Genomic DNA, 6,270 nt, shown 5'->3' with positions numbered 1-6,270 from the left:
CTAAGCGCTATTGAAAATCCCTCCCTGAAGCTGTCCTACCACTTCTAGCACCTTGTTAGATGAAACTGGCCCAAACTCAACCAGAGAGAAGTTGGACATGGCATTTGTCCCCACCAGATATGGGGGGTGCCTCAACTGAAATTGCCAAATCAGGCTGATTCTTATTTTAACTGGGAAGATAGAAACCTGTTCAGAGTAAGAAATGTTCACAATATGCTTCACGGCAAAAGCAGCTTTGCTATATCAGAATGTGCATTACATGATCTAGTTCGGTTGAGTATGATCCTCTGGATGATATATTGAAGCAGAAGAAAACTTTTTTTGCCTCTGTGACAGCAACAGCACAGAATTTAAAATATCCATTCAAAAATTATTTATCCTCTGAACCACAAACTCTAATGACACTAGCGTTCTGAATTCCACCTGCTACATTGTTGTTACTATGCCGAATTGTAATGTCACTGCATATTCAGTGAAAAGGGTGTCAACCTGCAGCGAACTCTGATCAGTTTCTATTCAGAAGATCTATAGGACAGTCACTTGGAATTCTCTGTACAACTTTATGAAGAACTTTATTGGTTGGCTACCTCCTTGAGGATATGGCTACCCTAGAAACTTTTCCCAGTATAGCAAATGTCAGTTAGGAGTGTGATTTTTGTGTGTGTCTGTGACATTGATGTGCCTACAAAAGCCCTACTGTAGATGCAGATATACTGGCATAAAAGGGCATTTGCTGATAAATGCACTTTTTTTTGCCAGTATAAGCTGCTTCTAAACTAGGGAGGCTTTGGCAAAGCTTTTCTAGTGTAGACCAAACCTCTAACAAGAATTAATGCTTAGCCTCTCCTACTACAAAACCTACTTATGAGGTGAGAGATCCCTAGGTCTACCCTCCCCCATTCACCAATTTTATTTTATTTTTAGGATACCTTTATTTTGTTTTCTATGTTTATTGAGGAGTTCCTTGGTCTTCTCTATAATTAAAAATCAATTTTAAATGCTTGTCTTTTAAAAAAACTTTTCTGTTTATGGTGTATTTACTTTGTATCCCCTGCTACTTCCAGTGATATTTTGAATGTTCCAATATTGCTATTGTTTGGATTTTTATATTTACAGAGAAAGATAGTGGAGCAATTCAGGCTTCAGGCTAGTCAAAGCTCTTAAAGTATTTCTCTTTGGAGAAACAATGCCTGTAATTGGTTCACTGATCACCATATGCCCGCCTACCTCTCCTTCAAGCTGAAGGTTCCATACCCACTTTTTGTTGCATCTCGTTAAACAAAGATTTATTTAGTTTGTATCCACTGTTTAGTCTGAAAGGAACTGATGACAGAATGCAGTGTCCCTGGCTGAAGCTAGTAGCGCAGAGCTGAGATCTGTGGCACACTGGCCAAATGGCAATCTGCTGCAGTTAGGTATTTTTGGAAAAAATTTTGGAAAAGGCAAGTAATTATTTCTTCTTGATGTCTTAAATATCAAACTTTAATGCAACATTGTTACTGCACATTTATTATTTAATTATTTGAATTGCAGGAGCACATAGAGGCCCTCTTGTGCATGTACTTTGCACACACACAATGAAGACAATTGCTGCACCAAAGAGTTTACAATCTGTGTACATTCATATTTATGCATTTATTCTTGTGGAAAGACTTGTAGCCTCCATTTGCTTATCTGAAGGACATGGGTACAATTCCCCTTCAAATCACATGATTCAAGCAAGAGCCATGTGTGACAAATCGCCATATAGCCACATTCTTCCAGGGAGTGTAATGTTAAGTATTCTATTCAGGTAGAAGGCACCATCACTCTACTCCTTAAGTAAGTGTGTGCTAGCAGCCATTCACTGATGCTGTCTCATTGTTAGGACTGAAGGGTTTGGAAAGGGGAGAGGAGCTTCCGATAAAGTGTGAGTTACTTGTTGCAAAAGTTGCAGAAAAGAGGTCCATCTGTCCATAAACTAACAATGATGAGTACTAAATTTGTACTAGGACAGGTTTAGTAGCAGATCAGAAATATAAAACTATAGTTGCGCAGTCCTCTTGCTAGTGGTTATGTATGACGGGGGGCTATTTTATCACAGGGTAGGAATAATTTATGACCCTAAAAAGGATTTTCAGACAATAGAATAGAAACAAGTACATTGTACCCATATGTTTTGGTTAGCCCATATGCTAAACTTTGGTGCTCTACCATCAGTAATGTACAAGGCATGTGGCCAAATTTTACTCTCAGGTTCGCATGCATAATTTCTACTGAAGTCAAGGGTAGCTGCATGCATATATCTAAGGGTATAATTTAGTCAACAGTTAACTAGCTTTAACTTCCAGCCACTAATAAATTGCACGATCCTGTCCTTATGTAGGTATCATTAATTTCAGTAGTTTTTGCAAATATCCCAGAAGTGCAAGACTACATTATATTCATGTAAATCATGACAAAGTTCCTCTCTCTGGTGTTTGCATTTACCATACACTAAGAACTCTGTATGAGCTAATTCATCGGTTCTCAACCTGTGGGTCGGGACCCCAAAGTGGGTCATGACCCTGTTTCAATGGGGTCACCAGGGCTAGTGTTAGACTTGCTGGGCCAGGGGACGAAGCCACAGCCCGAGGGCTTCAGCCCTGGTGGCAGAGCTCAGGTAACAGGCCCCCCACTTGGGGATGAAGCCTTTGGGCTTCAGCCCCACAGCCCAGGGTGATGGGGCTTGGGCTTCAGTCCCCCTCCCTGGAGTCGTGTAGTGATTTTTGTTGTCAGAAGGGGGTTGCGGTGCAATGAAGTTTGAAAACCCCGATCTAATTTATGTATGTTAGTGAGTTTTCGTCCTGTATGCCATTATTTTCATCAAACAGTGTTCCTGTGTGATAGAGACAGCCAGATCCTCTCTCCCATTTATGACAGCTTATCAAGCATAAGGTTATGTTTATCTAGCAAAACAATCAGTAAATAAACTCAACAATGCATGTTCTAACACAAGCTGTGGCTACAGCCTTCACAGAAAAGCATGATTGGTTCAACAAGATAACAATGCAAAACATCTTACCACGTGCTATAGAACTATTTGGAGATAAAATGGCAAAATAGTGGGGTGAAAATTAACACACTTGCTGCTGAGTTGTTGCTTCTTCATGTGCTGAAGGATTTGTATGACTTTAGGCCTGTTTAGCCTGCTGTACAGGAACTTTTCCGTATGCACGTAAATCTTTTTCTCTGCAGACCATACGCTTATTGTGTCTAAACTGCATGCTTCTTTCAGCAGCTGTAGTGTACGTACCTGGGTAGGCCCCTCCCCTTGCATGGGTGGGATTAGCAGTGTAGACTGAGGCATGACTTAGGCAGTGAAGACGTACCTGAAGGGTATGGGTATGTATTTGAGTACATACTGTACGCAGCTCTCGATTCGCCCAGCCATGCCTCCCTGTCTACAGTATTTTTAGTAGTGTAGTGTCCTACTGCCTCCTCACTGCTGGAGCCTTTCCCTGGAAAGGCTGGCAGTGGGGAGGCATCAGGAAAAGGCTTCAATAGCTCCTCATGTTTGGAGCCCTTCCCTGCTGCAGGGACTCAGCAGCAGGGAAAGGCTCTAGCAGCAGGGAAAGGTTCTGGTGGAGGGTAGGGGGAAGGGTGGGAAGAGCTGCTGAAGCCTTTCCCTACTTCCTAACCTCTGCCAGAGCATTTCACTGAAATAAGTAGCTACACACCACAGCATGGACGCAGTGCACTTTTCACGGCGGTGTGTAGCTACCTGTAACCTATATTCTGCCAAAAGGGTTGTGAAATGTAGACATAGTCTTAGACACTAAAGTTTGTGACTCTGATCAAAAAATCCTGTCCAAAAGACAAGCAAATGAATTTTCCCTTTTCTTCAACACACCAGGAGCATCATCATGAACAACTATATATATATATATATATATATATATAATAATCTTCTTAGTTACTTGCTCTTGGCTTAAATTTAAATTGTGGGCTCTTTAGGGTAGGGGTTATTTTTGTGTCTGTGTGGTGCCTAGCATACTTAAGTGCTCGGTGAATAAATATAACTGCAGTAAGTATCTGAGCCTTAAATCCTTCCCCTCCTAGCCACAGTTGCTAGTTTGGTTGAACTTTTTATTGAACTGAATTAATATACAGCTAAGTGTTAGGCAAAATGTTTGTTTTGAAAAAAATTCTCACAATTTGCCTGTTTTTAAATTTGTGAAACTTTGAAATTACTGAACTATTTCATGCAAAATTTTCTCCATCTCTTAAAGTAGTGTCTTATAAAATTCCTCACCTTTCTCCACTGATGTTCTTGTGAATAAGGTACTGGACTGGGGCTCACGAGACCTGCATATTGTTCCCAACTTTCACAAAAGCTTGCCTTAGTTCCCTATCAATAAAATGGGGGACAATAATTCTTATAAAAACGAGGAGTACTTGTGGCATCTTAGAGACTAACAGATTTATTTGGGCATAAGCTTTCGTGGGCTAAAACCCACTTCATCAGATTCATGGAGTGGAAAAATACAGTAGGAAGATACATATACACAGTACATGAAAAGATGGGAGTTGCCTTACCAAGTGGGGGAGGGGGGGTGTCAGTGCTAATGAGACAATTCAATTAAAGTGTGGGAACAGGAGGAAAAATCACTTTTGTAGTGGTAATCAGGGTGGCCCATTTCAAACAGTTGACAAGAAGGTGTGAGTAACAGCATGGGGAAATCTCATAAAAAAATCAACCTTCCACACAAACTTCCTCATGGCTGGACTTTACAAAAACTCGACAAGCCATTGACAACACACACTTTGCTTCTCTACAGAGGAAAAAGGACACTAAACTATCTAAACTCCTACATGCCACAAGGGGCCACAACAGTGGTTTCCTTAACCCACCCAACAATATTGTTAATCTATCCAGCTATACTTTTAGATGGGCAGAAGAGTCTGTTCTATCTCTGGGCCTCTCCTTCTGCCCCACCACCCCCATGAACATGATACAGTTATGCGGTAACCTAGAATCCCACTTTTGATGTCTCCAACTCAAGGAATATTTCCAACACACCACTGAACAGCACACTAACCCACAAAAACCTTCCTACCAAGGCTACAAAAAGAAGGATTCTGTGAGGACTCCTCCTGAAGGTCGAAACAACAGACTGAACTTCTACATAGAGTGCTTCCGCTGACGTGTACAGGCTGAAATTGTGGAAAAGCAGCATCACTTGCCCCATAATCTCAGCCATGCAGAACACAACACCATCCACAGCCTCAGAAACAACTCTGACATCATAAAAAGGTTGACAAAGGAGGTGCTGTCATCATCATGAATTGGTCGGAATATGAACGAGAGGCTGCTAGGCAACTCTCTGATACCACATTCTACATGCCATTACCCTCTGATCCCTGAAAAGGCACAGGAACAAATCTACACAGACACACCCATAGAATCCCGACCAGGGGTATTCTATCTGCTACCCAAGATCCATAAACCTGGGAATCCTGGATGCCCCATCATCACAGGCATTGGCACCCTGACAGCAGAATTGTCTGGCTATGTAGACTCTCTCCTCAGGCCTTACGCTACCAGCGCTTCCAGCTTTTTTCGAGACACCACCGACTTCCTGAGGAAACTACAATCCATTGGTCTTCCATAAAACACCATCCTGGCTACTATGGATGTAGAAGCCCTCTACACCAACATTCCATACAAAGATGGACTATAAGCCATCAGGAACAGTATCCCCGATAATGTCACGGCAAACCTGGTGGCTGAACTTTGTGACTTTGTCCTCACCCATAACTATGTCACATTTGGGGACAATGTATACCTTCAAGTCAGCGGCACTGCTATGGGTACCCGCATGGCCCCACAGTATGCCAAAATTTTTATGGCTGACTTAGAACAACGCTTCCTCAGCTCTCATTCCCTAACACCCCTACTCTACTTGTGCTACATTGATGACATCTTCATCATCTGGACCCCTGGGAAGGAGGCCCTTGAGGAATTCCACCAGGATTTCAACAATTTCCACCCCATCATCATCTTCAGCCTGGACCAGTCCCCACAAGAGATCCACTTCCTGGACACTACAGTGCAAATAAGCAATGGTCACATAAACACCACTCTATACCGGAAACCTACTGATGACTCTACTTACCTACATGTCTCCAGCTTTCATCCAGACCACCTCACACGATCCATTGTCTACAGCCAAGCTCTAAAATACAACCGCATTTGCTCCAATCCCTCAGACAGAGACCTACAGGATCTCTATCAAGTCTTCTTAAAAC

The sequence above is a fragment of the Natator depressus genome, chromosome 4 (assembly GCF_965152275.1).
Source record: "Natator depressus isolate rNatDep1 chromosome 4, rNatDep2.hap1, whole genome shotgun sequence".
Taxonomy (NCBI): Eukaryota; Metazoa; Chordata; order Testudines; family Cheloniidae; genus Natator; species Natator depressus.
This window is presented reverse-complemented; position numbering follows the sequence as displayed.